This window comes from Tachyglossus aculeatus, chromosome 5 (assembly GCF_015852505.1).
Source record: "Tachyglossus aculeatus isolate mTacAcu1 chromosome 5, mTacAcu1.pri, whole genome shotgun sequence".
Taxonomy (NCBI): domain Eukaryota; kingdom Metazoa; phylum Chordata; class Mammalia; order Monotremata; family Tachyglossidae; genus Tachyglossus; species Tachyglossus aculeatus.
Window position 1 is genome coordinate 4,952,438 of NC_052070.1, and position 25,788 is coordinate 4,978,225.

The window sequence follows — 25,788 nt, forward strand, 5'->3', positions numbered from 1 at the left end:
TTCTCTTCACAAGCCACAGAGACCTCACAGTCTAAAATACTTCCTTCTGTAAAAACCGATGCTCAACACATTTGTAATGTCGTCAACCAATTGACGACAGCCTCCCTCCAACATGAAAAGTTCATAAGGGTGCTTGCTTTTCCCGAAATCCTCAATGGTTGTCCCTTAAAAATTCACTGAAGATCATGAGGGATCAACTCAGCTACGAGAGATCAGTACTTGATATTTGGTTCAGAGGAAGGAATTTATGCCTTGAATCTCAACGAACTGCAAGAAATATCAATGGAACTATGTCCCCAAAGATGGGCCTGGTTATATGTAATGAATAATTGCTTACTACCAAGCATCTCTGCTTAATGCCCATAATCTACTGGGGCTGTTAGATCATGCAAGGCAAATTTAAAGGTTCTTTGGTGTGATTCCAGCACTTCAATTCCCTGACTTAAATTCTCCCGCAGAAATTTGCGGTATCTGCCAAAATCCCTGAAATCACAAGCGGTGTCAAAAGTGTTGCGCTGTGAGAAATCCTGACATAGTCCACAAATATCTTTGTGGGACACTTAAATTAACCAGTGTTCCATTAGAATGAGTTGAACCAATGCAGAAATTTATGATGATCAAATACGTTGGCTTTCCTATACCTTGTCCTCTTAGAATGTCTCCCCCTCCCCATCCCCCCCCGCCTTACCTCCTTCCCCTCCCCACAGCACCTGTATATATGGATATATGTTTGTACATATTTATTACTCTATTTATTTTATTTGTACATATTTATTCTATTTATTTTATTTTGTTAAAATGTTTTGTTTTGTTCTCTCTCTCCCCCTTCTAGACTGTGAGCCCACTGTTGGGTAGGGACCATCTCTATATCAATCAATCAATCGTATTTATTGAGCGCTTACTGTGTGCAGAGCACTGCACTAAGCACTTGGGACGTACAAGTCTCTATATGTTGCCAACTTGTACTTCCCAAGCACTTAGTACTGTGCTCTGCACACAGTAAGTGCTCCATAAATACAATTGACTGAATGAATGAATGTCTGAAATGCTATTGTCAGTGAAGGAAGAGACTTCAACCAAGTGGTTTAGTTGGCGACTGACAGCCAAAACGCACCTCTTCGTAGTTTACACAATCCGATACCCCAGAGACAAATCTTAAACAATTGGAGAGAGACACGATCCCCCGTGGACTTGGAGTGCTATGTAGAAATACCAAATCAACAAAGCAGATGAAAATCTAGCAGCAAATTGTCATCAGGAATTCCATTTGACTTCCAGAATGAGTCAATAGCTTGCTTACACGTGTTTCAGCTTTTTGGAAACATGGAATGCCAGGAGGACGGTTTAGATCAAATGAGATAACCCAAGAGATTTCTGACAGCGCAAGGGCTTTCAGGCTTATTGGATCAATCAATCAATCAATCAATCGCATTTATTGAGTGCTTACTGTGTGCAGAGCACTGTACTAAGTGGGAAGTCCAAGTTGGCAACATATAGAGACAGTCCCTACCCAACAGTGGGCTCACAGTCTAGAAGGGGGAGACAGAACAAAACCAAACATATTAACAAAATAAAATAAATAGAATAGATATGTACAAGTAAAATAAATAAATAAATAGAGTAATAAATATGTACAAACATATATACATATATACAGGTGCTGTGGATCTGATGAGGTTATGGTTTTGGAAAGTGGGTTAGCTGATACAGTTAGTAGCAATGTATAAAACCTTTCAGGTTAAGAGAACAGTTATTGAGATATCCTGGATATGGCTCAATCACAGAGAGAAAACTTTACTAATGCCCCCAAACTGGGTCCTTGGAGTTCAATCAATCCATCTATCAGTGGTATTTATCGAGTGCTTATTTTGTACAAAGCACTGTTCTAAGCACCTGGGGCAGTCCAATACGACAGAGTTGGTAGACAAATTCCCTGTCCACAGGAGCTTACAGTCTAGAGGGGCCTATTTTGAATTACTTTGTAATTTATTGTGGCATGAGACAGAGATGAGGGAAAATTGTGTTCTTAAGTGGTATGGATGTAGTTAACATATTGTATCACAAAAAGTGCTTCATTCACCGTAATGTAATCTTTGTCCTTATTTTTCAGTATTTTTCAGCGGAATTTTATATTGCTGAAGACACACAATAAGAGTTTCTGTATTCAGTGGGCCATTTATCATTTAAATGTCTTATCCATTCAGAGCTAAAAGTTTTTGATGCAGAAATGTGATTGGGGTACTATCTTAAGAATTTGGGGATTGTCTTGGGTGTGGCTATATTATAAAATGAGCTACTGGCAATGGACAAAATGCATTTAACAACACTACTGTATTTTATCATCTATAATTTAGTAATTCAAATATACGTATTCTAACTTTAAAATCGCAATTGAGGCTGCAGTCATTTTATAGTCTTGTTTTTAATTTTAACGCAAGTACAGTAGTGCTTATATTTGTGTAATGCAGTGATAAGTGAGGTGTTTAGTCACAAAGGTAAGCTGTTACATTGCTGAAACATTTAGGACTTTTAAATACCTCTTTAAAATTTATTTGGCTCGGGTTTTTTGTGAAACACTTTCCCACACCTTGTAGTAGCTGGTCATTTTCTTTAATTTAAGCAAAATTCTGTACGATTGCATTTCTGTGCTTAAAAACAATACCTTCTGGAATTAGTTTGAATCACCGGATTACTGTGATGTAACTTGCAATTGCTATTTAAGTTACATTTAAATAATTTAGTTACTAGCTAATATAACTAGCTCAGGGGAAGCAGCGTGGCTCAGTGGAAAGAGCACGGGCTTTAGAGTCAGATTTCATGGGTTCAAATCCCCGCTCCGCCAGTTGTCAGCTGGGTGACTTTGGACAAGTCACTTAACTTCTCTGGGACTCAGTTACCTCATCTGTAAAATGGGAATTAAGACCGTGAGCCAACCTGATCACCTTGTAGCCTCCCCAGCGCTTAGAACAGTGCTTTGCACATAGTAAGCGCTTAATAAGTGCCATCATTATTATTATTAACTGGTGCATCGTACTTACCCAAGCAAGTGGTGGATTACTATGCACGCAGTAAGTGCTCAATAAATACTTTGAATTGACTGAAATTGGTAAGGACAAGGGCCTGGAAGTTCAGGAGACTTGGATTTTTGCCCCAATTTCACCACTTGCCAGCTGTGTGGCCTCAGAAAAGTCAATTCACTTCTTTGTGCTTCTGTTTCTTCGCCTCCTGGGTGGGAAAGGGACTGTGTCCAATCTGAATGTCTTTTCCCGAGTCCTTAGCACAGTGCTTGGCATGTAGTATGTGCTTAATGATAGCATGGTGATTGTTATTATTACTATTATTATGGTCATTGACTTCTGCACCTGCCTCCTCATTGACTTACCTTAGTCTGTCCTCTCCCCACTCCATTTTGTCTGGCCAAGCCATCATTCATTCATTCAATTGTATTTATTGAGAGCTTACTGTGTGCAGAGCACTGTACTAAGTGCTTGGGAAGTACAAGTTGGCAAAATATAGAGATGGTCCCTGCCCAACAGTGGGCTCGCAGTCTAGAAGGGGGAGACAGAGAACAAAACAAAACATATTAAAAAAATAAAATAAATATGTACAAATAAAATAAATAGAGTAATAAATGTGTACAAATGTATATATACATATATACAGGTGCTGTGGGGAGGGGAAGGAGGTAAGGCAGAGGGGATGAGGAGGGGAAGGAGGGGGAGAGGAAGGAGGGGGCTCAGTCTGGGAAAGCCTCCTGGAGGAGGTTCTAATCCCGATCTACCACTTGCCTGCGGTGAGACCTTGGAGAAGTCATTTGGAAAAGTCAGAGAAGCTGCGTGGCTCAGTAGAAAGAGCCCGGGCTTTGGAGTCAGAGGGCATGGATTCAAATCCCAGCTCCAGCAATTGTCAGCTGTGTGACTTTGGGCAAGGCACATAACTTCTCTGGGCCTCCGTGACCTCACCTGTAAAATGGGGATTAAGACTGTGAGCCCCCTGTGGTATAACTTGATCACCTTGTAACCTCCCAAGCATTTAGAACAGTGCTTTGCACATAGTAAGTGCTTAATAAATGCTATTATTATTATTATTATTATTATTATTATTATTATTATTATTGTTTAACTTCTCTATGCCTGAGTTCCCTCATCTGGAAAATGGGGATTAAGACTGTGATCACCATGTGGGACAGGCCCAACCTGATTAAGTTGTATCTGCCCCAGCACTTAGAAGTGCTTGGCACATAGTAAGCACTTAAAAAGTCATAATAATAGCAATAATATTAGTATTTGTTAAGCATTTACTGTGTGCCAAGAGCTGTTCTAAACACTGGGGTAGATACAAGTTAACTAGATTGTCCCATGTGGGGCTCACAGTCTTAAGCCCCCCTTTTACAGATGAAGGAACTCAGGCACAGAAAAGTGAAGTGACTTGCCCAAAGTCACATAGCTGACAAGTGGCAGAGCTGGGATTAGAACCCATGACCTCTGACTCCCAAGCCCGGGCTCTTTCCACTGAGTCACACTGCTTCTCAAATAATGGTATTTGTTAAATACTTACTATGTGCCAGGCACTGTACTAAACTCTGGAGTGGATACAAGCAAATCTGGTTGAACACAGTCCCCTGTCCACATGGGGCTCACAGTCTCCATCCTCATTTTTCAGATGAGGTAACACAAGCCCAGAGAAGTGAAGTGGCTTGCCCAAGGTCACACAGCAGACAAGTGGCAGAGCCGGGATAAGAACCCATGACCTTCTGACTCCCAAACCTGTGCTCTAACCACTAGACCATGAACAGAGAAGCAGCATGGTTCAATGGAAAGAGCACAGGCTACAGAGTCAGAGGTCATGGGTTCAAATTCCGACAACGAATTGTCAGCTGTGTGACTCTGGGGAAGTCACTTCTCTGTGCCTCAGTTCCCTCATCTGTAAAATGGGGGTTAAGACCATGAGCCCCACTTGGGACAACCTGATCACCTTGTATCCTCCCCAGAGCTTAGAACAGTGCTTTGTAATAATAATGGTATTTATTAAGTGCTTACTATGTGCAAAGCACTGTTCTAGGGCTTAACAAATGCCATCATTATCATTCTGTTATTTTTATTATTATTAATATCACTAACCTATCGTAGTATTATTAATATCTGACTGAGCACCCTACTCCCAGACTGAGCCTCCTACTTCCTCTCCCCCTTCTCCCCCTCCCCATCCCCCCCCGCCTTACCTCCTTCCCCTCCCCACAGCACCTGTATATATGTATATATGTTTGTGCGTATTTATTATTCTATGTATTTATTTATTTTATTTGTACATATTTATTCTATTTATTTTATTTTGTTAATATGTTTTGTTTTGTTGTCTGTCTTCCCCTTCTAGAATATGAGCCTGCTGTTGGGTAGGGACCGTCTCTATATGTTGCCAACTTGTACTTCCCAAGAGCTTAGTACAGTGCTCGGCACACAGTAAGAGCTCAATAAATACGATTGAATGAATGAATGTTCATTCCCCTTCTGTTCTCGATCTACACGCACTCCCTTGGTGACCTCATTCGCTCCCACAGCTTCAACTATCATCTCTACGCTGATGACACCCAGATCTCCATCTCTGCCCCTGCTCTCTCCCCCTCCCTCCAGGCTCGCATCTCCTCCTGCCTTCAGGACATCTCCATCTGGATGTCCGCCCGCCACCTAAAGCTCAACATGTCGAAGACTGAACTCCTTGTCTTCCCTCCCAAACCCTGCCCTCTCCTTGACTTTCCCATCTCTGTTGATGGCACTACCATCCTTCCCGTCTCACGAGCCCGCAAACTTGGTGTCATCCTCGACTCCGCTCTCTCATTCACCCCTCACATCCAAGCTGTCACCAAAACCTGCCGGTCTCAGCTCCGCAACATTGCCAAGATCCACCCTCTGCTCTCCATCCATACCGCTACCCTGCTCATTCAAGCTCTCATCCTATCCCGGCTGGACTACTGCATCAGCCTTCTCTCTGATCTCCCATCCTCGTGTCTCTCCCCACTTCAATGCATACTTCATGCTGCTGCCTGGATTATCTTTGTCCAGAAACGCTCTGGGCATATCACTCCCTTCCTCAAAAATCTCCAGTGGCTACCAATCAATCTGCGCATCAGGCAGAAACTCCTCACCCTGGGCTTCAAGGCTGTCCATCCATCCCCTGGCCCCCTCCTCCCTCCCCTCCCTTCTCTCCTTGTCCAGCCCACCCCGCACCCTCCGCTCCTCCGCTGCTAATCTCCTCACCGTACCTCGTTCTTGCCTGTCCCGCCATCGACCCCCAGCCCACGTCATCCCCCGGGCCTGGAATGCCCCCAATCCCTCTGCCCATCCGTCAAGCTAGCTCTCTTCCTCCCTTCAAGGCCCTACTGAGAGCTCACCTCCTCCAGGAGGCCTTCCCAGACGGAGCCCCTTCCTTCCTCTCCCCCTCGCCCCCCTCTCCATCCCCCACATCTTACCTTCTTCCCTTCCCCACAGCACCTGTATATATGTATATATGTTTGTACATATTTATTACTCTATTTATTTATTTATTTATTTTACTTGTACATATCTATTCTATTTTATTTTGTAGTATGTTTGGCTTTGTCTCCCCCTTTTAGACTGTGAGCCCACTGTTGGGTAGGGACTGTCTCTATATGTTGCCAATTTGTACTTCCCAAGCGCTTAGTACAGTGCTCTGCACACAGTAAGCGCTCAATAAATCTGATTGATGATGATGATGATGATGAATATCACTAACTGATCGTAAACCCGCCAAGGTGTAAGCCATTTTAGGGCAGAGATCGTGTCTACCATCTTTTGTACTCTTCCAAGTGCTTAGTCCAGTGCTCTGCACCCTGTGAGCACTTAAGAAATTAATTTGAAGATGTAAAGTGGGATATCTGGAGTAACTGGAAGAGAGCTCCATTTCTTTCTTTTTTGGGCCCTTGTAATTATCATTCACATTTCCCTAACGGCTACTCTGAGAGTGGTGTGTATGTGTGTGTGGCAGGAAGTTGTGACCCAGAGTAAGTTGTTTAGAATGTGTTTGTTGTTGTTGTTGTCTTGTGCCGTCGAGTCATATCCGACCCATAGCGATGCTGTGGGCACATCTGTCCCAGAACGCACCGCTCTCCGTGTGCAATCGTTCTGGTAGTGGATCCACAGAGTTTTCTTGGAAAAAATCTGGAAGTAGTTTACCATCTCCTCCTTCCATGCAGCAGTAGTAGTAGTAGTAGTAGTAGTAGTAGTAGTAGTAGTAGTAGTACTACTACTACTACTACTACTACTACTACTACTACTACTACTACTACTACAAGAAGCAGCTGTGGCTTAGTGGACAGATCATGGGCTTTGGAGTCAGAGGTCATGGGTTCAAATCCCAGCTCTGCCACTTGTCAGCTGTATGACTTTGGGCAAGTCACTTAACTTCTCTGGGCCTCAGTTCCCTCGTCTGTGAAATGGGGACTAAGACTGTGAGCCCCATGTGGGACAACCTGATAACCTTGTATCTTCCCCAGCGCTTAGAACGGTGCTTTGCACATAGTAAGCACATAACAAATGCCATCATTATTATTATTATTATTACTACTACCAATAATAATAATAATGGCATTTATAAAGCACTTACTATGTGCTTACTATGTGCAAAGCACTGTTCTAAACGCTGGGGAGGTGATCAGGTTGTCCCACAGCGGGCTCACAGTCTCAATCTGACTGAGCCCCCCTCCTCCCAGACTGAGCCCCCTCCTTCCTCACCCCCTCCTCCCCCCTCCATCCCCCAGCCTTACCTCCTTCCCCTCCCCACAGCACCTGTATATACGTATATATGTTTGTACAGATTTATTACTCTATTTATTTATTTATTTTATTTGTACATATTTATTCAATTTATTTTATTTTGTTAACATGTTTTGTTTTGTTGTCTGTCTCCCCCTTCTAGACTGTGAGCCCACTGTTGGGTAGGGACCGTCTCTATATGTTGCCAACTTGTACTTCCCAAGTGCTTAGTACAGTGCTCTGCACACATTAAGCTCTCAATAAGTACAATTGACTGAATGAATGAATGAATGAATCCCCATTTTAGAGATGAGGTAACTGAAGCACAGGGAAGTTAAGTGACTTGCCCAAAGACACACAACTGACAATTGGCGGAGCCGGGATTTGAACCCCTGACCTCTGACTCCAAATCGCGTGCTCTATCCACTGAGCCATGCTGCTTCTCAGTAAATTTGAGTTTCCGCCCTCAAGGCTCTCCCGTGCCACTGCTGCCCAGCACGGGTGAATTTTGACTTGGGGCAGATTGTCTGCCACTCTCTAGCCACTGGCCAAGCTCAGAATGGAATAGGTAGGCCTCTGCTTGACTCTCCCTCCCGTAGCCGTGACTGGTAGAGGACTGGAAACTCTCCGAGTGTCACCCTGAGAGGGAAGACCGTGTTTAGACCTGGCGAAACTCATTTTTAACAAGGCACCAATCAGTCTGACTGGTTCCACTACTTAGTGACCTGTATCCCGCCGAGACGACTGGGCAATATTTCTCGGAAAGTTTAAGGCAGCTCAAATAAATGAATTCATCTTGCCAAACGTTCAGGTGATATTGTTTCCTCAACTCAGACCTTTCAACTCTGTCCTCGAGGCAATAGAAGAATAAAAGTTGGCAAACTTAAGCAACCTCACACATCACATGGTGTGATAGGTAAAGAAAGCCAGGGGAGAAAGATAATGAGTAGCGCGGGCGGTATCCTATAGAGAAGCTCATCCCATCCATTAATTCTGAGCTTAATGATGTTACCGACTCATTAGGGATTTTGCCTTTGTTATTCTTTCAAACCCAAAATGTGGAAGGGTTTACACGAAGTGTAATGGGAAATTCATAGTACTTCAAAAGATGGTTGTTCCATGGGACTTTGATTCATGAGGAGATCATCAATCATATTTATTGAGCTCTTACTGTGTGCAGAGAACTGTACTAAGCGCTTGGGAAGTACAAATTGGCAACATATAGAGACAGTCCCTACCCAACAGTTGGCTCACAGTCTGAAAGGGGGAGACAGAGAACAAAACCAAACATACTAACAAAATAAAATAAATAGAATAGATATGTACAAGTAAAATAAATAAATAAATAAATAGAGTAATAAATATGTACAAAGTACAAACATATATACATATATACAGGTGCTGTGCGGAAGGGAAGGAGGTAAGATGGGGGGATGGAGAGGGGGACGAGGGGGAGAGGAAGGAAGGGGCTCAGTCTGGGAAGGCCTCCTGGAGGAGGTGAGCTCTCAGTAGGGCCTTGAAGGGAGGAAGAGAGCGAGCTTGGCGGATGGGCAGAGGGATTGGGGGCATTCCGGGCCCGGTGGAGAACGTGGGGCGGGGGTCGATGGCGGGACAGGCGAGAACGAGGTACAGTGAGGAGATTAGCGGCGGAGGAGCAGAGGGTGCGGGCTGGGCTGGAGAAGGAGAGAAGGGAGGTGAGGTAGGAGGGGGCGAGGGGATGGACAGCCTTGAAGCCCAGGGTGAGGAGTTTCTGCCTGATTCGCAGATTGATTGGTAGCCACTGGAGATTATTGAGGAGGGGAGTAATATGCCCCGAGCGTTTCTGGACAAAGAGGAGATGTAATACCAGTTGGCTTTAGTAGTCCTTAAATTTGTCCATGGGGTTGTTGTTCATGGTCTATACTTCGAAATTAGATGAAAAGCACCATTCAGTATTTTAGAATGAAACTATCTTGATAAATATGTCATTATTTATAATTGTGAGATGGTTTATATTGTCATTTCATTTTAAAAGAATCACTGTTTTTTTTAATAATATTTGTTAAGTGCTCACTAAGTACCAGGCACTGTACTAAATGCTGGGGGAGATAACAAGGTAATCAGGTTGGACGCAGTCCATGTCCCACATAGGGCTCATAGGCTTAATCCCCATTATGCAGGTGAGCTAACTGAGATGAAGAGCAGTTAAGTGACTTGCCCAAAGTCACACAGAAGACAAGTGGTAGAGCCCAGATCCTTCTGATTCCCAAGCCCATGCTCAATCCATGATGTTTAGAATTACTCTGGACTGTAAGGTCCTTGTGGGCAGGAAAAGTATCTACCTACTGAATTGTACTCACCCAAGTGCTTAGTATAGTGCTCTGTGCACACTATGTATTAACAATAATAATAATAATAATAATAATAATGGCATTTGTTAAGCACTTACTATGCGCGAAGCACTGTTCTAAGTGCTGGGGAGGATACAAGGAGATCAGTTTGTCCCATGTGGGGCTCGGAGTCTTAATCCTCATTTTACAGATGAGGGTACTGAGGCACAGAGAAGTTAAATGACTTGCCCAAAGTCACACAGCTGACAATTGACAGAGCCAGGATTTGAACCCATGACCTCTGACTCCCAAGCCCGTGCTCTTTCTACTAAGCCACGGTGCTTCTCCTGTACACTGTACACAGTAAGTACTTAATGAATACAATTAATTGATAATAATAATAATAATAATGATGGCATTTGTTAAGCGCTTACTATGTGCAGAGCACTGTTCTAAGCTCTGGGGGGGATACAAGGTGATCAGGTTGTCCCACGTGGGGCTCACAGTCTTCATCCCCATTTTACAGAAGAGGTCACTGAGGCTCAGAGAAGTGAAGTGACTTGCCCAAGGTCACACAGCAGACGTGGCAGAGCCGGGATTCGAACCCATGACCTCTGACTCCAAAGGCCGGGCTCTTTCCACTGAGCCACGCTGCTTCTCTTGATGGATTGATTTAACATGAGAAAGGACGAGATACCCAGTCTCAGCAAACACCACTGATCGAATTCATGGTAAGTGCAGCGGTATCAGGTTGGACATGATATCCATCCCACCTGGATTTATAATCTATCTGATTCCCACTTTACAGATGAGGAAACTGAGGATGAGAAAAGACAAGTGACTGTCCTAAGGTCACCCAGCAGGCCAAACGTGTTGCTGGGACTACAACCTGTGTCTCCTTAATTCCGGTCAATCGATTAATCATTCAATCGATCTATCAGAGAAGCAGTGTGGCTCAGTGGAAAGAGCCCGGGCTTTGGAGTCAGAGGTCATGGGTTCAAATCCCAGCTCCGCCACTTGTCAGCTGTGTGACTTTGGGCAAGTCACTTAACTTCTCTGTGCCTCAGTTCCCTCATCTGTAAAATGGGAATGAAGACTGTGAGCCCCATGTGGGACAACCTGATCACCTTGTAACCTCCCCAGCACTTAGAACAATGCTTTGCACATAGTAAGTGATTAATCAATGCCATTATTATTATTATTATTATTATTATTATTATTATTATTAATCATTCACACTTATTGAGCACTTACTGTGTGCAGAGTACCGTACTGACCGTTTGGGAGAGTAAAACATAATAACAAGCAGACACACTCCCTGCCTATAATGAACTTTCAGTCTAGAGGGGAAGGAAACTTTAATATGAATAAATAAAATTAAAGAAAGGGACATAAGTGCTGTGGGTTTGGGAGGGGAGATGAATAAACGGAGCAAGTCTGGGTGATGCAGAAGGGAGTGGGAGGAAGAGGAAAGAAGGGCTTAATCAGGGAAGGTCATTTGGAGGAGATGGTCCTTCATGAGCCCACTGTTGGGTAGGGACTGTCTCTATATGTTGCCAACTTGTACTTCCCAAGCACTTAGTACAGTGCTCTGCACACAGTAAGCGCTCAATAAATACGATTGATTGATTGATTGATCAATGTTTTGAAGTTAAGGGACATAATTATCAGTCGTATATGGATAGGGAGGGTGTTCCAAGCCAGAGGCAGGATGGGGGTGATACGTTCATGTCGAGAAAGACGAGATACAGTGATAAGACTGGGTTTAGAGGAGAAAAGTGTGTTCATTCATTCATTCAATCGTATTTACTGAGCGCTTACTATGTGCAGAGCACTGTACTAAGCGCTTGGGAAGTACAAGTCGGCAGCATATAGAGACGGTCCCTACCCAACAACAGGCTCAAAGTCTAGAAGGGGGAGACAGAGAACAAAACAAAACAAAACAAGTAGACAGGTGTCACTAACAGAATAGATAAATAGAATTATAGCTATATACACATCGTTATGAAATAGAGTGATAAATATGTACAAATATACACAAGTGCTGTGGGGAGGGGAAGGGGATAGGGCAGAGGGAGGGAGTGGAGGCGACGGGGAGGGGAGATGGAGCAGAGGAAAATGGGGGGCTCAGTCTGGGAAGGCCTCCTGGAGGAGGTTTGCCTGGAGTGTAACCTTGGCCTGAAAGTTTTTGTAGAAAAATGATCCGGGCAGCAGAGTGAGATGTGGACTGGAGTGGGGAGAGACAGGAGGCTGGGAGGTCAGGGAGGAGGCTGATACAGTCATGAAGACTGGATAGGATAAGTGCTGGAATGGCCTGATGTGGGCAAGGATTGCCTCTATTGCTGAAATGGAGTAGCAGTTTGGATAGAGAGCGAATGGTGGATTTCAGCATTGTCATGAAGGTCAAACTGGCAGGATTTAATGATGGATTCAATACGTGGGTTGAATGAGAGAGAGGAGTTAAGGAGAACTTCAAGATTACGTGCTTGGGAGACAGGAAAGATGGTGAGTCTGTCTACAGTGATGGGAAAGTCAGAGGGAAGATAGGGTTTGGGTGGGAAGACAAGTAGCTCTGTTTGGGACATGTTAAGCTTGAGGTAACGGGAGGACATCCAAACAGAGATGTCTTGAAGGCAGGAGGAAATGTGAGGCTGGAGAGAGAGATCAGGGCTGGAGTTGGAGACTTGGGAATCATCCACATAGAGGTGGTAGTGGAAGCCATGGGAGTGAATGAGTTGTCCAAGGCAGTGGGTGGAGATGGAAAATAGGGGGGGAACCAGAAATGAACCTTGAGGGACCCCCATAGTTAGGGGGTGGGAGGCAGAAGAGGAGAAGTGATTAAGGGCTTAATCTTAGATCAAGATTAAAAATCTCAAGTGGCTACCAATCAATCTGCGCATCAGGCAGAAACTCCTCCCCCTGGTCTTCCAGGCTGTCCATCCATCCATCCCCTCGCCCCCTCCTACCTCACTTCCCTCTCTCCTTCTCCAGCCCAGCCCGCACCCTCCACTCCTCTGCGGCTAATCTCCCCACCGTTAGGCCTCGTTCTCGCCTGTCCCGCCATCGACCCCTGGCCCACGTCATCCCCCGGGCCTGGAATGCCCTCCCTCTGCCCCTCCACCAAGCTCGCTCTCTTCCTCCCTTCAAGACCCTACTGAGAGCTCACCTCCTCCAGGAGGCCTTCCCACACTGAGCCCCTTCCTTCCTCTCCCCCTCGTCCCCTTCTCCATCCCCCACATCTTACCTCCTACCCTTCCTCACAGCACCTGTATATATGTATATATTTGTACATATTTATTACTCTATGTATTTATTTTACTTGTACCTATCTATTCTATTTATTTTATTTTGTTAGTATGTTTGGTTTTGTTCTCTGTCTCTTCCTTTTAGACTGTGAGCCCGTTGTTGGGCAGGGACCGTCTCTATATGTTGTCAACTGTATTTCTCAAGCTCTTAGTACAGTGCTCTGCACACAGTAAGTGCTCAATAAATACGATTGATTGATTGATTGATTGATTCTCTGGGCCTCAGTGACCTCATCTATAAAATGGGGATTGAGACTGTGACCACCACATGGGACAGGGACCGTGTCCACCTCGATTTGCTTGTATCCACCCCAGGGCTCAGCACAGTGCCTGGCACAAAGTAAGCCCTTAACAAATACCGTCATTATTATTGTTACTATTATTATTATCTCAGCCCTCCACCTGCTGTGTGAACTTTTGGAAGTGGCTTAATCTTTCTGGTCTCACTTTTCACATCTGCAAAATAGTAATACCTGCCTCACCCTCCCTCCAGGTGATGTTGTCAGAATGAATTGGGAACATTCGGGGAAAATCCATGGAAGATCAAGCAATCAGTGGTAATCATTGAATGCCTACGGTGTGCAGAGCACTGTGCAAAAAAATTGGGGGGTCATATTCTTTACCCACATGGACCTTACAGTCTTGAGATAACAGAAAATAACAGTGTGGCATAGTGGCTAGAGCCCAGGCCTGGGATTCAGAAGGTCATGGGTTCTAATCCCTCTCCACCCCTTGTCTGCTGTGGAACCCTGGGCAAGTCTCTTCACTTCTCTGGGTCTCAGTTCCCTCATCTGGAAAATGGGGATAAAGAGTGGAAGCCCTATGTGGGACAGGGATTGTGTCCAACCTGTATTTACCCTAGCTCTCAGAACAGTGCCTGTCATATAATAAGCACTTAACAAGTACCATAATCATTATTATTATCATTATCACTATTATTACACCGATTCATTGTGTTTTACTCGCACAGCCCACACCCTCTAGTCACCAGTCCATCAGTGGTATTAATTGAGTGCTTACTATATTCAGGGCACTGTAATAAACACTTGGATAAATACAATAAAACAGGGTTGGTAGACACAATCCCTTCCCACAAGGAGTTTAAAGTCCACAAGGGGAAGACAGTCATTAAAATAGATTAGGGATAATGGAACTAATAATAATCATATTTACTGCGGTATTTGTTAAGAGTTTACTATGTTCCAGGCACAGTTCTAAGGGCTGGGGTGGATACAAGCAAATCGGGCTGGATGCAGATCCGGTCCCACATGGGGCTCACAATCTTAATCCCCATTTTACACATGAGGCAACTGAGGCACAGGGAAGTGAAGTGACATGCCCATGGTCACATAACATAATACCTGGCGGGGCGGAGATTACAACCCAGAGCCTTCTGGCTCCCAAACCCATGCTCTATCCATCAGGCCATGCTGCTTCTCAGTAGTAGCCTATGATATGATAGTATGTGATATTTAATATAATACTACTGGCCCCGCTGTTTCATCATTTCACTCCTCCAGATTTCACTTCTCCTCTTTGCAAGGAGGCAGGCAGACTGAAGAAAAAATAATTATCTGTAGCAGACAAAGAGCATCAGAGAGTCAGATTCAGACCTGCTATTTGGAGAGGGTTTTCTTATTATGTCCAAACTGGGTCTCTGAATTCTTTTTTTCTGCAAAAAAATGCCTGCTATTATTTCTCTGGAGATCATTCCGTAGCTTTTCCATTTGTTCGAGGACTGAGGTATGGGTGTGTCAAATCAAAGCAAGAATATGGGGAAGAATGATATATTTAGTTCACCCAAAAACAAGCTTAGGGCAGAGGTTAACTCCCGAAGCTAAATCATACCCGAAATCCATTTTCACAATCTCAAAAACATGGCTTCCATAAATAAATTTCCTAGACTTTCCTAGGCTTGACCCATTTTTTCCTGCAAAATCAAGTGTTTGTGAGGTTTTTTTTAAGAAAACTGCTCTTTTCATTTCTCTCTACCTTTTCTCTTCCTCCTGGTGCAAAAGTCAATTTCTATTTGCTTGGATCTTCTTGTAGGGAAGACTTACAAGGATAAGGAAAAATTTCACAAGATGTGTAAGTGAAAAGGAAATTAAAACACTTTAGCCGTACTGGGTTGGTTTTTATAATTGAGAATTTAGGTTACCCAAATTACAATTGCCGGATTTTTGCCCTTAAGGGCTATGTCTTCTTTTTAAGGTGAGATGAGGCCAATAACAATTCCACAATACAAATTCCACAAAGGAATTAGCTTCAGCTATCTCTCTAGAACAAAAACCAGGCTACATTTGAGATAACACATTTAAATGATAAAACCATGAACAGTAGCGCAGACAATGCAAAATATTTATGGAAATTGAAGACTGTTTAAAGAGACTGATTAAATTTAATAAGTCAAATGTTAGCAAGCTTAATAAGGCAGTAAATATAACCAGTGGGTCATCGCAATTTCTGAGATTAGATAATCAATTCATTTGGTTTTAGATAGTAAAATGGGACCTCATTTTCATAAAGTCACTCACGGCTTAAGGAACTACAGAAAACATTTTTCGTGCACAGAGAAGTTGTGAGGACCTTGCATTAGAAGTGATTGAAAGCAAGCGACAAGATAGAAGTAGATTATATCTTTCTCCAACTTATCCAGCTGCGGGTGAAGCACATAGGAACAAAAATTTGGGTGCAACAAGACATGAAAAAATGATATAATAATAATATTCATTCATTCATTCATTCAATCGCATTTATTGAGCGCTTACCGTGTGCAGAGCACTGTACTAAGCGCTTGGGTGGTACAAGTTGGCAGTATTTAGAGACGGTCCCTACCCAACAGTGGACTCACAGTCTAGAAGGGGGAGACAGACAACAAAACAAATTAACAAAATAAAATAAATAGAATAGTAAATATGAACAAGATAATAATAATAATTATTATTATTATTATTATTATTGTTATTATTATTATTATTATTATGGCATTTGTTAAGTGCTTCTGACCTGTCTTGTCTCGCGGTTCAGCTGGAGTAGATGAGAGCTACCATTACTTCATTGTTCTTTGTTCATCCAGGCAGTCAGTCAATCATATTTATCGAATGCTTCCTTTGTGCAGAGCACTGTATTAAGCACTTGGGAGAGTGCGATATAACAATAACCAGATACAGTCCCTGCCCACAAAGAGTTTACAGTCTAGAGGGGGAGACAGACTTTTATATAAATAAATAAATTCCAGATACGGACATAAGTACCGTGAGCCTGGAAGGGGGATGAAGAAAGGGAGCTAGTCAGGGTGAAGCAGAAGGGAGTGGGAGAAGAGGAAAGGAGGGATGAGCCAGGGAAGGCCTCTTGGAGGAGGTGGGCCTTCGATAAGGCTTTGAAGATTGGGAGAGAAATTGTCCGTCGGATATGACGTCTCTATATGACATAGAGAAGCAGCATGGCTTAGTGGAAAGAGCTCGGACTTGGGATTCAGAGGTCGTGGGTTCTAATTCCGGCTCCGCTATGTGACTTTGGGCAAGTCACTGAACTTCTCTGTGCCTCAGTTACCTCATCTGTAAAAGGGAGATTAAGACTGTGAGCCCCACGTGGGACAACCTGATTGCCTTGTATCTACCCCAGTGCTCAGAACAGTTTTTGGCACATAGTAAGCACGTAACAAATACCATTTATTCATTCATTCATTAAATCGTATATATGGAGCGCTTACTGTGTGCAGAGCACTGTACTAAGCACTTGGGAAGTACAAGTTGGCAACATATAGAGACTGTCCCAACCCAACAATGGGCTCACCATTATTATAGAGAAGCAGCATGGCTCAGTGGAAAGAGCTCAGGCTTGGGAGTCAGAGGTCATGGGTTCTAATCCCAGCTCTGCCATTTGTCAGCTTGTGACCTTGGGCAAGTCATTTAACTTCTTTGTGCCTCAGTTCCCTCATCTGTAAAATGGGGATTAAGACTGTGAGCCCCATGTGAGACAACCTGATTACCTGTATCCCCCAGCCCAGTGCTTAGAACAGTGCTTGGCACATAGTAAGCACTTAACAAAAGCCATCATTATCATTATTATATGAGGAGGGAGAGCATTTCAGGTTAGAAGCAGGACATGGATGAGATCTCTAGTCAGTAGTGAGAAAAGTGAGATGGAGGCCCAGTGAGAAGGTTGGCATAAGAAGAGTGGAGTGTGAGGGCTGGGTTGGAGGAGGAGAGAAGTGAGGTGAGGTAGGAGGGGGCAAGGGGATGGATGGCTTCAAAACCAATGGTGAGGAGTTTCTGTTTGATGCGGAGGTGGATGCGGAGATCCTTCTTTCCTTTCCCCCTCATCCCCCTCTCCATCCCCCCCATCTTACCTCCTTCCCTTCCCCACAGCACCTGTATATATGTTTGTACATATTTATTACTCTATTTATTTATTTATTTATTTATTTATTTTACTTGTACATATCTATTCTATTTATTTTATTTTGTTAGTATGTTTGGTTTTGTTCTCTGTCTCCCCCTTTTAGACTGTGAGCCCACTGTTGGGTAGGGACTGTCTCTATATGTTGCCAATTTGTACTTCCCAAGCGCTTAGTACAGTGCTCTGCACATAGTAAGCGCTCAATAAATACGATTGAGGATGATGATGATGCTGATGGGCAACCTCTGGAGTTTCTTGAGAAGCAGGGAAACATTGCCTTGAACGTCTATGTAGAAAAACGATGCAGGCAGTAGACTGGAGTGGGGAGAGACAGGAGGCAGGGAGGTCAGCAAGGAGGCTGAGGCATTTACTATGTACCAGGAACTGTACTAAGCACCGGGGGAGATGCAAACTAAGCTGGTTGGACATAGTCCCTGTCCCACATGGGGCTCACAGTCTTCATCCCCATTTTACGGATGGGGGAACTGAGGCCCAGAGAATAATAATAATAATGATAACGGCATTTATTAAGTACTTACTATGTGCAAAGCACTGTTCTAAGCGCTGAAAATGATGGTATTTGTTAAGCATTTACTATGTGCCAAGCACTGTTCTAAGTGCTGGGGGGATAAAATAATAATAATAATAATAATAATAATAATAATAATAATAATAATAATAATAATAATGGCATTTATTAAGCATTTACTATGTGCAAAGCACTGTTCTAAGTGCTGGGGGATATAATCATAATAATCATAATAATAATCATAATAACAACAATAAAAATAACAACAACAACAACAATAATAATAATAATAATAATAATAATAATAATGGCATTTATTAAGCATTTACTATGTGCAAAGCACTGTTCTAAGCACTGGGGGATACAATAATAACAGTAATAATAATGATGGCATTTATTAAGCACTTACTATGTGCAAAGCACTATTCTAAGCACTGGGGAGGTTACAAGGTGATCAGGTTGTCCCACAGGGGGCTCACAGTTTTAATCCCCATTTTACAGATGAGGGAACTGAGGCACAGAGAAGTTAAGTGACTTGCCCAAAGTCACACAGTTGACGGTTCGTGGAGCTGGGATTGAAACCCATGCCCTCTGACTCCAAAGCCCGGGCTCTTTCCACTGAGCCACGCTGCTTCCCTGATACAAGGTAATCAGGTTGTCCCACATGGGACTCACAGTCTTAATCCTCATTTTACGAAGAAGGGAACTGAGGCCCAGAGAAGTGAAGTGACTTGCCCAAATTCACACAGTTGACAAGTGGCGGAATCGGAATTAGAACCCACGACCTCTGAGTCTTAAGCCCGGGCTCTTGCCACTGAGCCACGCTGCTGAAATCACTTGCCCAAAGTCACACAGCAGACCAGTGGTGGAGTCGGGGTTAGGAGCCAGGTCCATCTGGCTCCCAGGCACGGGATCTAACCATTTGGCAACACTGCTTCATTCCAAACAAGTGAAATGAGATTTTTCTTTTCCAGAAATCAGCCATTTTCTCTATGTGCTTGTTTAAGGTGTGACCAAACCAAGTAGAGCAAATCTCTTAGCTTTAAAACAAAAATCTTTTTTTTTTAATTAATGAGCTGCAGTTCTCAAAGCCTGGATTACATGGGATTTGCTTTCGACTTTTATATCTCCAGGCCATTCAGGTGTTCCACACGCAACCCCCACATTTCAGCTCATCTTTCAGAAACGGTTGAAACAAGATTAATCTTCCTGCTTTGTTTTCTTCCCGGGTCCAAATTCATTATGTTGACTCATGAGATGCTTTTGTTTTAATCCTTTTGTCAAAACCCAACTGCAACTTTGGTCCTTTGTCCTGGTTCTGCCTGCCTTTTTCCCAAGTTTTGTGGAAAGACCTCATTAATCTTGTTCTCGCCCAATCATCCCGAAGAGAATGATAATAATAATTGTAGTATTTTTTAAGTGCTTACTACCTGCCAGAAACTGTACTAATCACTGGGGTGGATACAAGCAAATCAGATCAGATGTAGTCCCTGTCTCACATAGGTTCCCAATCTTAATCCCCTTTTTGCAGATGAGGCAACTGAGGCCCAGAGAAAAATAATAATAATAATAATCGTATTTGTTAAGCACTTACTATGTGCCAAGCACTTTACTAAGCGCTGGGGTAGATACAGGGTAATCAGGTTGTCTCACGTGGCACTCACAGTCTCAGTCCCTCTTTTATTCATTTATTCATTCATTCAATCATATTTATTGAGCACTTACTGCGTGCAGAGCACTGTACCAAGTGCTTGGGAAGTACAAATCGGCGACATATAGAGACAGTCCCTACCCAACAACAGGCTGACAGTCTAGAAGGGGGAGCACTGTACTAAGCGCTTGGAAAGAACAATTCGGCAACAAATAGAGACAGTCCCTACCCAATAACGGGCTCACAGTCTGGAATGGGGCAGACAGACGGCAAAACTAAACAAAACAAGAAGACAGGAATCAGTAGCATCAATATAAATAAATAGAATTAGGTAACAGAAGCACAGAGAAGTGAAGTGACTTGCCCAAGGTCACACAGCAGACAAGTGGCAGAGCAAGGATTAGAGCCCAGGTCGTTCTGATGCCTAAGGATTGGGGTAGATACAAGATAATAATAATAATGATAATGGCATTTGTTAAGCGCTATGTGCAAAGCACTGCTCTAAGAACTGGGGGGGTATCCAAGGTTGTCCCACCTGAGGCTAACAGTCTTAATCCCCATTTTACAGATGAGGTCACTGAGGCTCAGAGAAGTTAAGTGACTTGCCCATGGTCACACAGCAGACATGCGGCGGAGCCGGTATTCAGACCCATGACCTCTGACTCCAAAGCCCAGGCTCTTTCCACTGAGCCATGCTGCAGGACAGAGTCCCTGCCTCACATGGAGTTCACAGTAGGAGGGAGAACTGGGATTTAGCCCCATTTATACAAGAGGAAATTGAGGCCTGAAGAAATTAAGTGACTACCCCAAGATTGCACAGCAGGAGAGTGGTGGAGCCGGGATTAGAACCCAGGTTCTCAGACTTCCAGGACTGTGTTCTTTCCACCAGGCCATGATGAAAGAATGGGAAATGTTCGTAGTCTGAGGTTTATATCTGGCATAATGATGATAATAATAATCATAATGGCATTTATTAAGCGCTTACTATGTGCAAAGCAATGTTCTAAGCACTGGGAAAGTTACAAAGTGATCAGATTGTCCCACTGGGGGCTCCCAGTCTTAACCCCACTTTACAGATGAGGTAACTGAGGCACAGAGAAGTTAAATGACTTGCCCAAAGTCACACAGCTGACAAGTTGCGGAGCTGGGTTTTGAACCCATGGCCTCTGACTCCAAAGCCGTGCCTTTTCCACTGAGCCAGGCTTCTTAGTATTTGTCATTTGCTTACTATGTGCAAACCACTGTTCTACGCACTGGGGGGATACAAGGTGATCAGGTTGTTCCACGGGGGGCTCACAATCTTAATCCCCATTTTACAGATGAGGTCACTGAGGCACAGAGAAGTGAAGTGACTTGCCCAAAGTCACACAGCCGATTAGTGGTGGAGCCGGGATTTGAATCCATGACCTCTGACTCTCAGGCCCGGGCTCTTTCCCCTAAGCCATGCTGCTTCTCTGTGTTTTCTACCTTTAAATAGCTTTGTGTTGAATAATTCATTTTTTCAACCCTCTGGAAAGTAAAAGCATGTTTGTCTTGAGTGATAAGGGGGGAAACTGAGGCACGGGGGTGGGAGAGATGGTGACACAAGGACACAGTGCTTGGCACACAGTGAGCACTCAATAAATACGATTGAATGAATGAAGGAGCCATTCATTCATATTTATTGAGCACGTACTGGGTACAGACCATTTTACTCAGCGCTTGAGAGTCGTTGGGTGGGGCCGAAATTATCATTATTGTCATAACTGTTGATAATAATAATAATGGTATTTGTTAAATGCTTACTATGTGTCAAGCACTGGTCTAAGCGCTGGGGTCCATACAAGCCAATCAGGTCGGATACTGTCCCACTCTTTTATGGGGCTCACATTCTTAATCCCCCTTTTCCCTTTACCCCCACTTCCTCCCTCTCCTCTACCCCCTTCCCTGCCCCACAGCACTTGTGTATAGATGTACATATTTATTATTCTATTCATTTTATTAATGATTCATTCAATCGTATTTATTAAGCACTTACTGTGTGCAGAGCACTGTACTAAGTGCTTGGGAAGTACAAGTCGCCGCATATAGAGACGGTCCCTACCCAACAACGGGCTCACAGTCTAGAAGGCTCCTCTTCTAGACTGTAAGCCCCCCTTCTAGACAGTAAGCCTACTGTTGGGTAGGGACCGTCTCTATATGTTGCCAACTTGTACTTCCCAAGTGCTTAGTACAGTGCTCTGCACACAGTAAGCGCTCAATAAATACGATTGAATGAATGAATGAATGAATAGAAGGGGAAGACAGACAACAAAACAAAACATGTAGACAGGTGCCAAAATCATCAGAACAAATAGAATTATAGCTATATGCACATCATTAACAAAATAAATAGAATAGTAAATATGTACAAGTAAAATGAATAGAGTAATAAATCTGTACAGATACATACAAGTGCTGTGGGGAGGGGAAGGGAGTAGGGCGGGGGGATGGGGAGGAGAAGAGGAAAAGCAGGGCTCAGTGTGGGAAGGCCTCCTGGAGGAGCAGGGCTTTGAAGGGAGGAAGAGAGATAGCTTGGTCGATATGCGGAGTGAGGGCATTCCGTGCCAGGGGGAGGATGTGGGCGGGGGGTCGACGGCAGGATGGGCAAGAACGAGGTACAGTGAGCAGGTGAGTGGCAGAGGAGCGGAGGGTATGGGCTGGGCTGGAGAAGGACAGAAGCAAGGTGAGGTAGGAGGGGGAGAGGTGAGGGAGAGCCTTGAATCCGAGAGTGAGGAGTTTTTGCCTGATTCATAGGTTGACAGGCAGCCACTGGAGAGGGGAGAAACATGCCCAGAGCATTTCTCTACAAAGATAACCTGGGCAGCAGAGTAATGTGTCTATATCTATAATTCTGCATATGGATATTGATACTATTGATGTCTGTTTACTTGTTTCGTTGTCTGTCTCTCCCCTTCTAGACTGCAAACCAGTTGTTGGGTAGGGACTGCCTCTACTGGTTGCCAAATTGTACTTTCCAAGTGCTTAGTCCAGTGGTATTGACACCCGTCTGCCTGTCTTGTTTTGTTTTCTCTCTCCCCCTTCTAGACTGTGAGCCTGTTGTTGGCTAGGGACTGTCTCTATATGTTGCCAAATTGTACTTCCCAAGTGCTTAGTACAGTGCTCTGCTCACAGTAAGCGCTCAAAAAAAACGACTGAATGAATGTTCTGCACACAGTAAGCACTCAAGAAATACGATCGAAGGAATGAATGAATTTTCCAGAAGAGGTGACTGAGGCCCAGAGAAGTGAAGTGACTGTCCCAAGGTCACACAGCAGGAGACAGGATCAGACTTGGAACTAGACATGGGTCTCCAAAGCCCCACTGAAGGCAAAATTAAGAAGTCACTGATGGAGGCAAAGTCTGGGCCGGAAATATTCAGCAACTTCAAGCACTGCTTTGGGTCCTCATATGGGGTTTTTTAAACTGTGAGCCCACTGTTGGGTAGGGACTGTCTCTATATGTTGCCAACTTGTACTTACCAAGCGCTTAGTACAGTGCTCTGCACACAGTATGCGCTCAATAAATACGATTGATGATGATGATGATGATGATGGTTAGAGGGTGAACTGTATGCGGATCACGTCTGAGTTGGGGAGGAGTTAGGATGTTGCTAAAAGCAGTTGCTGTTCAGCAGATGACTAAAAGGGTCTCCCTCTGAGTCACATTAGAATATTTGATCAAACAAGAGTTGACATTAAACAGCCAAAGAGAAGAAACTAATTAGCCGGGGATCAGTCTTCCCTATTTACATATTTTAAGAGTCCTCAGGAAAGCCTGTCTCTAGCTGCCTAATCAGAGGATATTACTAAATAATGTGTGGCTTGGTGGAAAGAGCCCGGGCTTGGGAGCCAGAGGACGTGGGTTCTAATTCCGGCTCCGCCACTTGTTTGCTGTGTGACTTTGGGCAAGTCACTTAACTTCTCTGGGCCTCAGTTCCCTCGTCTGTGAAATGGGGACTAAGACTGTGAGCCCCATGTGGGACAACCTGACAACCTTGTATCTACCCCAGTGCTTAGAACAGTGCTTGGCACATAGTAAGCGCTTAACAAATGTCATCATTATTATTGTTCTCTGGGCCTCAGTTACCTCAACTGGAAAATGGGAATTAAAAGTGTAAGCCCCACCTGGGACAAGCTGATTACCTTGTATCTACCCCCAGCGCTAAGATCAGTGCTTGGTGCATAATAAGTGCTTAATAAATAATACTACTACTAATAATAATGGCATTTATTAAGCACTTACTATTTGCAAAGCACTGTTCTAAGCACTGGGGAGGTTACAAGGTGATAAAGAAGCAGCGTAGTTGGGTGGAAAGAGCCCGGGCTTTGGAGTCAGAGGTCATGGGTTCAAATCCCGGCTCTGCCAATTGTCAGCTGTGTGACTTTGGGCAAGTCACTTAACTTCTCTGTGCCTCAGTTACCTCAACTTTAAAAGGGGGGATTAAGAATGTGAGCCCCACATGGGTTAAGATGATCACCTTGTATCCCCCCAGGGCTTAGAAAAGTGCTTTGCACATAGTAAGTGTTTAACAAATGCCGTCATTATCATTATCAGGTTGTCCCACGGGGGGTCACAGTCTTAATCCCCATTTTACAGAAGAGGGAACTGAGGCCCAGAGAAGTTAAGTGACTTGCCCAAAGTCACACAGCTGACAATTGGCAGAGCTCTGACTCCATAGCCCAGGCTCTTTCCACTGAGCCACGCTGCCTCTCTATCATAATTATCATTATCATCATCATCAATCGTATTTATTGAGCGCTTACTATGTGCAGAGCACTGTACTAAGTGCTTGGGAAGTCCAAATTGGCAACATATAGAGACAGTCCCTACCCAACAGTGGGCTCACAGTCTAAAAGGGGGAGACAGAGAACAAAACCAAACATACTAACAAAATAAAATAAATAAGATAGATATGTACAAGTAAAATAAATAAAAAAATAAATAGGGTAATAAATATGTACAACCATATATACATATATACAGGTGCTGTGGGGAAGGGAAGGAGGTAAGATGGGGGGGATGGAGAGGGGGACGAGGGGGAGAGGAAGGATGGGGCTCAGTCTGGGAAGACCTCCTGGAGGAGGTGAGCTCTCAGCAGGGCCTTGAAGGGAGGAAGAGAGCGAGCTTGGAGGATGGGCAGAGGGATTGGGGGCATTCCAGGCCCGGGGGATGACGTGGGCCGGGGGTCGATGGCGGGACAGGCGAGAATGAGGCCTAACAGTGAGGAGATTAGCGGCAGAGGAGCGGAGGGTGCGGGCTGGGAGGGAGACGGAGAGAAGGGAGGTGAGGTAGGAGGGGGCGAGGTGATGGACAGCCTTGAAGCCCAGGGTGGGGAGTTTCTGCCTGATGCGCAGATTGATTGGTAGCCATTGGAATTATCATTATGATCATTATTAACATTATCATTATCATTATCAAATACCATTATTCTTATTCTTATTCTTATTATTATTATTATTATTATTATTATTATTATTATAGAAAAGGACCAAAAACCCTTCTTTAGAGCAGCAACTACATCCAGCCATTAGAAAAGCAGCAAATGATGTGATGTAGCTCCAAATCTCCCTCTCCAGCCCTGTTCTGTCTCTCTCTCTGCAGTCTCGCATCTCTTCTTGCCTTCAAGACATCTCTTTTTGGATGTCCTCCCATCACCTCAAACCATATGTCCAAAAGAGAACTCTTTACCATCGCCCCCAGCACCAAACCCTGTCCTCCCTGTGACTTTCCCATCACTGTAGACATCATCCTTCCTGTGTCACAAGTTCATAACCTTGGCGTTACCCTTGATGCCTCTCTCAAA